General features: G+C 40.2%; 1 pseudogene; it reads right to left on the bottom strand.

Annotated features, from left to right (window-relative positions):
• The window catches only part of LOC102824276, an 8972-nt pseudogene extending 3429 nt beyond the window's left edge, over window positions 1–5543 (bottom strand).
• Between the last annotated feature and the right edge of the window lie 1220 nt (window positions 5544–6763).

Raw genomic sequence — 6763 nt, forward strand, 5'->3', positions numbered from 1 at the left:
TCAAATGGTAGGATATGATCAACAGTCAGTGGTAATAAAGGAGTAAATCAAATGTACACTGAAGGCACTGGCAAAGATCAAAGTTCCAGGAATTGATGGAATCATAATTGAAATATTTCAACAAGCTGATGCACTACTGAAGACACTCATTTTTCTATGCCAAGAAATTTGGAAAACAGCTATTTGGCCAACTGATTGGAAGAGATCCATATTTGTTCCTATTCCAAAGAAAGTTGACCTAACAGAATATGGACATTATCAGACAATTTTATTAATATCACATGAAGGAAACTTTTGCTAAAGATAATTTTAAAATGGCTCCAACAGTATATTGACAGGGAGCTGTGAGTGGTCAAGGTAGATGTGAGGATGTGGAATGAGGGATATCATCGCTAATGTCACATGGTCCTTGGTTGAAAGCAGAGAAGACCAGAAAGATGTTTATCTGTGCTTTATTGACTAAGCAAAGGCTTTTGACTGTGTGAATCATAGACAAGCTATGGACAACACTGTGGAGAATGAGTATTCCGGAACATTTAATTGTGTTAATGAGGAACCTGCACATAGACCAAGAGACAGTTATTCAAACAGACCAAGGCGACACTGAATGGTTTAAAAGCAGGAAAGGTGTGTGCCAGAATTGTACTCTTTCACTATACTTATTCAGTCTGTATGCTGATTAATTAAACCAAGAAGCTAGATTACATGAAGAAGAAAGTGGCATCAGTGTTGAAGGAAGACTCGTTAACAAACTGTGATAAACAGATGATACAACCTTGCTTGCTGGAAGCGTAAAGGAAACTCAGTCTTTAGCATAGTTTTCAATCAATGTAAAGAAAACCAAAATCCTCACCACTGGACAAATAAAAATCATCAATATAAATGAAGAAAAGATTGAAGTTGTCAAAGACTTCATTTTGCTTGGATCCACCATCAGTATTCGTGAAAGGAGCAGTCAAGAAATCAAATGATGCATTGCAGTAAGCAACTCTGCTGCACAAAATCTCTTTAAGTGTTGAAGAGCATAGATCTCAATTTGAGGACTAAAGTGAGCCTGACCCAAGCCTTGGTATTTTCAATAACCTGATATGCATGTGAAGTATGGACAATGAGTAAAGAAGGCCATTGGAGAACTGATATATTTTGAGTTATGCTGTTAGAGAAGAATATTAAAGGTAGAAAGGTACCAAGACCAAAAAAAATCTGTTAAAAGAAGTACAACCAGAATGATCCTAAGAAACCAAGACTTCATCTTTCATATAAACACGTGGGACCAGTCCCTGGAGAAATAAATTGTATTTAGTAAAGTGGAGGAAGAGTGAAAAATAGAAAGACCCCTGATGAGATGGATTGACACAGTGGCAACTACAATGGACTCAAGAGTAGCGTCAACTGTGAGGATGGCGCAGGACTGGACCATGTTTCACTCTGTTTACATAGGGTTGCTATGGGTAGGAAATGACTTCAGGGCACCTGAAATCAACAAGAAAAAGACACCAAATTACAACTACCACTGATATTCCAAGCATCATTGGATATGCTGGATCATATTGTACAAGTGACAAAGTGACTTATACAACTGCCTGAACTTTTTAGACCCTTCTGTTGTTTTGGACCACGCTCAAAATTAGCAGCTTTTTGAGTCTTTTGATAAATAGGACAAAGCAGCACACCCAAATGAGGGACATGTGCCTCCAAAATTCAAAAGAGGACTAACAGGCATTATGCACTTTTTAGCTTGGAAAGGAGCTGTACGCAATATGCGGAAATCATTGGACAGTATCTTTGATATCCCATGTGTGTAAAGTTTTACTAAAGGTAATACAGAAATGACTGTAAGCATACATTAACAGAGAACTTCCAGAGGTTCAAGACAGATTCAGAAGAGGCTGTGGAACGAGGGATATCATTGCTGATGTCTAATGGATCTTGAATGAAAGCAGAGAATATCAGAACGATGGTTACCTGTGCTTTATTGACTATGCAAAGACTTTCAATAGTATGGATCATGACAAGCTATGGACAACATTGCAAAGTATGAGAATTCGGAATACTTAATTGTGCTCATGAGGAATTTATACATAGACCAAGAGGTAGTTGCTCAAACAGAACATGGAAACACTGAATGGTTTAAAATTAAGAAAGGTGTGTGACATGGTTGTTTTCTTTTATCATGCTTATTTAACCTGTATGCTGAGCAAACAATCTGAGAATCTGGGTTATATGAAGAAAAATACAGTATCAGGATTGGAGGAAGACTCATTAACAGCATGCAATATGCAGATGATGCAACCTTCCTCGCTGAAAGTGAAGAAGACTTAAAATATTCTCTGATGAAGATCAAAAACCACACTTTGGTATGGATTGATCTTAATGTCAAGAAAACAAAAATCCTCACCACTGGGCCAATAAACAACATTCTTATCAACGGAGAAAAGATTGAAGTTATCAAGGACTTGATTTTTCTTTGATCAACTATCAACACTCATGGAAGCAGCAGTCAAGAAATCAAATCTGCTGAGACCTTTTTAATGTTTTGAAGAGCAAAGATACCAGGTTGAGAACTAACTTGTGCCTGACCCAAGCCATTGTATTCTCAATAATCTCATATGCATGCAAAAGCTGGACAGTGAATAAGGAAGACTGTAGAAGAATCAATGCTTTTAAGTTATGGTGTTGGAGGAGAATATTGAAAGTTCCATGGGCTGCCAAAAGAACCAACAGATCTGTGTGGGAAAAAGTGCAACCAGAATGTTCCTTGGAGGCCAGGATGGACAAACTTCATCTCTCAGACTGCGGACATGTCTTCAGGAGGGACCATTCGCTGAAGAAGGATATTATGTTTGGTTAGGTGGAGGGTCAGAGGAAAAGAGGAAGATTCCCAGCGAGATGGATTGGCAAAGTGGAAGCATCAATGGACTCAAACGTGGCAAAAATTGTGAGGTTGGCCAGGACCAGGACCAGGCAGTGTTTCGTTCTGTTGTGCGTAGGATTGCTATGAGTCAGAACGTACTTGATGGCACCACCACCAACAACAACATATGCAATAAATTATCCTTCATGTTAGTAGGAATATCTCTTCATGTCCCACAACTCTAATGTGGAAGGTGCCTGAATTTTTGTTAGGTTAATTTCCCACTCAGATGCTTTACCAATAAATCTAGAGTCATTGATATTTCATCCTAAATCCATCCAATCAGCATAGTGCTATCAATGTAATGGTCTTGTGTGATGTCTTGGGAGTCAAGGTCCCTTAGGACTAATTTATGACATAATGCTGGAGAGCTGATGGACCCCTGAGGTGGTGGTTGGTGGTTTTGTGCCACCAAGACTGTTCTGACTCTTAACAAACCTGTGTATGGTTTCCAAGGTTGTAAAATTTTACAGGAGCAGAAAGCTTTATCTTTCTCCTGCAAAGTGGCTTGTAGATTTGAACTTTTGCCCTTGCAGTTACCAGTCCAGTTTGTAATCCACTACAATCCACAGTGTTGGCTTTGCCAGCTGTAGGCAAACTGCTTTTGGTGATCCTTAAACATTGGTATTGAGAAAAAGACATTGGTAATGTAAATAGTTGCATACCAGGTACCAGGAAATATATTAATTTCCTCAAGTAATGAAACATTTGGAGCAACAACAATTGGAGTTAAGTTTATGGTACTCCACTGACAGAAAACTCGTCTGTCAGTTTGTTGTACTGTGATGACTTGTGGACAGGTTTCAGATGAGCTTCCAGAAAAAGACAGAATAGGAAGAGGGACTATGAACTAATTCTGAATAATTGGTCACTGAAAACCTTATTAATAGCACAGAAATAATGTCAGATATAGTTCCAGAAAATGAGCCCCTCAGGTTGGAAGGCACTCAAAATGCGACTGGGCAAGAGCTGCCTCCTCAAAGTAGAGCTGACTGTGATGACACGAATGGAGTAAAGCCCGTGGAGTAAAGCCCATGGTACCTTCATTTGCTGATGGAGCACAACTCACAATGAAGAGAAACAACTATATAGATCCATTAATAATCAGAACATGAAATGTATGAAATATAAATCTAGGAAAATTGGAAATTGTCAAAAATGAAATGGTAGAGAAGAGAGTGAAGTGTTCAGCTGACATAAGTGAGGGGAGATACACAAGAACACTCATACTTGCAGATAGTACCCACTTGACCTGGCTTCAATGGGTGTATGATCAGAACTCAACTAGAACAAGAAAGAAGTGGAAAAAAGGAGTAATCTGCTACAATTTGATAAACTTGACCTATACTTATGGATGTAGTAACTCAAAAGAGGGAACAAATCTGTACAGTGAGGATCATTCCCACCCCCTTGGTACACAGCATTGATAGGGATAGGCAACTTACACATCAGCTACCCAAAATGGGGAGGGCTACAAAGCTTTCAGGACGGAGCCCAGTTCCAGAGGGGGTGGGGGAAGGTAAAATCTCCAATCTGTTGGGAGAGGACTTCAACCATGCACACTCACGGAAGCAGTAGTCAAGAAATCAAACGACATATTACATTAGGCAAATCTGTTGTACAAGACCTTTTGAAAGTGTTGAAGAGCAAAGATGCCAGCTTGAGGAATAAGGTGCACGTGACCCAAGCCATGGTATTTTCAATAACCTCATATGCAAGTGAAAGCTAAACAGTTAATAAAGAAGACTATAGAAAATTGATGCATTTGAGTTATGGTGTTGGACAAGGATATTTAAAGTACCTTGGGCTGCCAAAAGATCAAATAGATCTGTGTTGGAAGAAGTACAGCCAGAGTGCTCCTTGGAGGTCAGGATGGCCAAACTTCGTCTCTCATACCTTGCACTTACTGTTAGGAGGAACCAGTTGCTGGATAAGGATATCATGTTTAGTAAGGTGGAGGGTTAGAGAAAAAGAGGAAGACTCCCAGTGAGATGGCAAAGTGGCAAAATCAATGAGCTCAAGCATGGCAACAATTGTGAGGTTGACCCGGGATAGCGCAGTGTTTAGGGTCGCTGTGTCGGTACCAACTCGATGGCACATAACAACACTAACAGCTGTTATTCTTTAAAATCTATCTGCTTTTTGCATAGACCAGATAGGCAAGTTAAATGGGGATGCCATGTGAATCAGCACTCTGCACCCTTTAGGTTTTTGATTGCCTCACTAATCTCTGTAATCCCTCCAGGAATGCAGTATTGATCTTTGTTTACTATCTTATTAGATAAAGGTAGTTTCTAATGGTTTCCACTTGGCTTTTACAACCTTTATTCCACATTTCAGGGTTCCAATATAGGGATTTTGCCAGTTGCTGAGTTTGTCTATCCTGATTATGCATTCTGGAATTGGGGAAATATCTATAGGATGAGTTTGGGGATCCACTAGACCCACAGGGAGATAGACTTTAGCTAAGATTCCATCAATAACTTGACCTCCATGGTCCCCATTCTGACTGCTGGGCCACGTGATGCTGAAAATGTCAATTCAGAGCCAGAGCCAGCAATCCCTGAAAAGTCTGATTATTTCCTTTTCCCCATAGAACAGTCATTCTTGTGAAAGGCTGTAGATCCATTTGGAAAAGTCTGGAAAAAGACTAACAGCTGGCAGTAAAATGGGGTCATTCCTCAAGGTGATCCAGCCACCCCTGGTTCAAAGTGTTTTGGGTCTGCAAACTGACTCAAGTCGGGAAATTGATTGAGAGGTCATGACTATTCTGGAGATTCAAATTAGACTGCCATTGACTTGACTTAAAATTCCTCCTCTTGACTAAATCAAGCAAATATTCTATAGGTTTTCCATCTTTTTCACTCCTTGGGGCACTCTGCCTAATGAACCAATGCCATAAGTCCACATGAGTTAAAACATTCTGATTACTGCCTTGATTTGGCTATCAATTATTGCAACCATTCCCACCTTGTATTTTTCAACTAAGTGCTGCCATTTGGCCCCTGCCACACGGTCCAATCAGCCCACTGTAGTTGTTGTTGTTGCTAAGTGTCATAGAGTTGGTTCTGACCCATAATGACCCTATATAGGGTTTCCAAGGAGCAGCTGGGGAGCTTGAACTGCCAACCTTTCAGTTCAAATGGACTTTGCAGTCCAGTGCATTAACTGTCAGCACTATACCATGGCTCCCCATTGTAATCGGTGCTGGGGTGGTTATGTGCTGTGGAGTTGGTTTTCAAGGCTATAAATCTTTATGGGAGCAGTAAGCCTCATCTTTCTCCCTTGGGATGGCTGATTGTTTTGAAATGCTGACCTTGCGGTTTGCAGCTCAATTCATAACCACTACACTACCAGAGCTCCTTCCCATTGTAATTAGGTATCTTAATTTTATTAGGGAAGTTCCCACTGTCAAATCTGGTTTACATAATATAGCAGTCACAGCAGTCTTCAAGGATGCTGGGGGCTTATTTTACAAGTTTGTTCCTCACTGTTGTGGTAAATGGTGTGTCTTTTGGGCACTGCATATGTGGGTTTATGAGTTTATCCTGATAAATCTGCTCTAACACAACAATTTCCCAAGGACTTTGGGTTCCTTCCTTTAGAGAATTCCAAGGCACATCTGGTACTTCAACTTGATGTATTGTATGTGACCACACAATCCATGCTTCAGTGTACCAACCAAATACACCATTAGATTCTTTCCTAGCCTCTTGAGCTGAAACGCTGAAAGAAGAATCTGTGCTTAGTGGGCCCACATCAATAATCTCAGACTGATACAACCCTATGCTCCTTGCACTATTATCCCACACCCTTAATTGCCATCGCCACACATATTTTCATGGTTGT

The sequence above is a fragment of the Chrysochloris asiatica genome, unplaced genomic scaffold (genome assembly GCF_000296735.1).
Source record: "Chrysochloris asiatica unplaced genomic scaffold, ChrAsi1.0 scaffold00013, whole genome shotgun sequence".
Classification (NCBI taxonomy): domain Eukaryota; kingdom Metazoa; phylum Chordata; class Mammalia; order Afrosoricida; family Chrysochloridae; genus Chrysochloris; species Chrysochloris asiatica.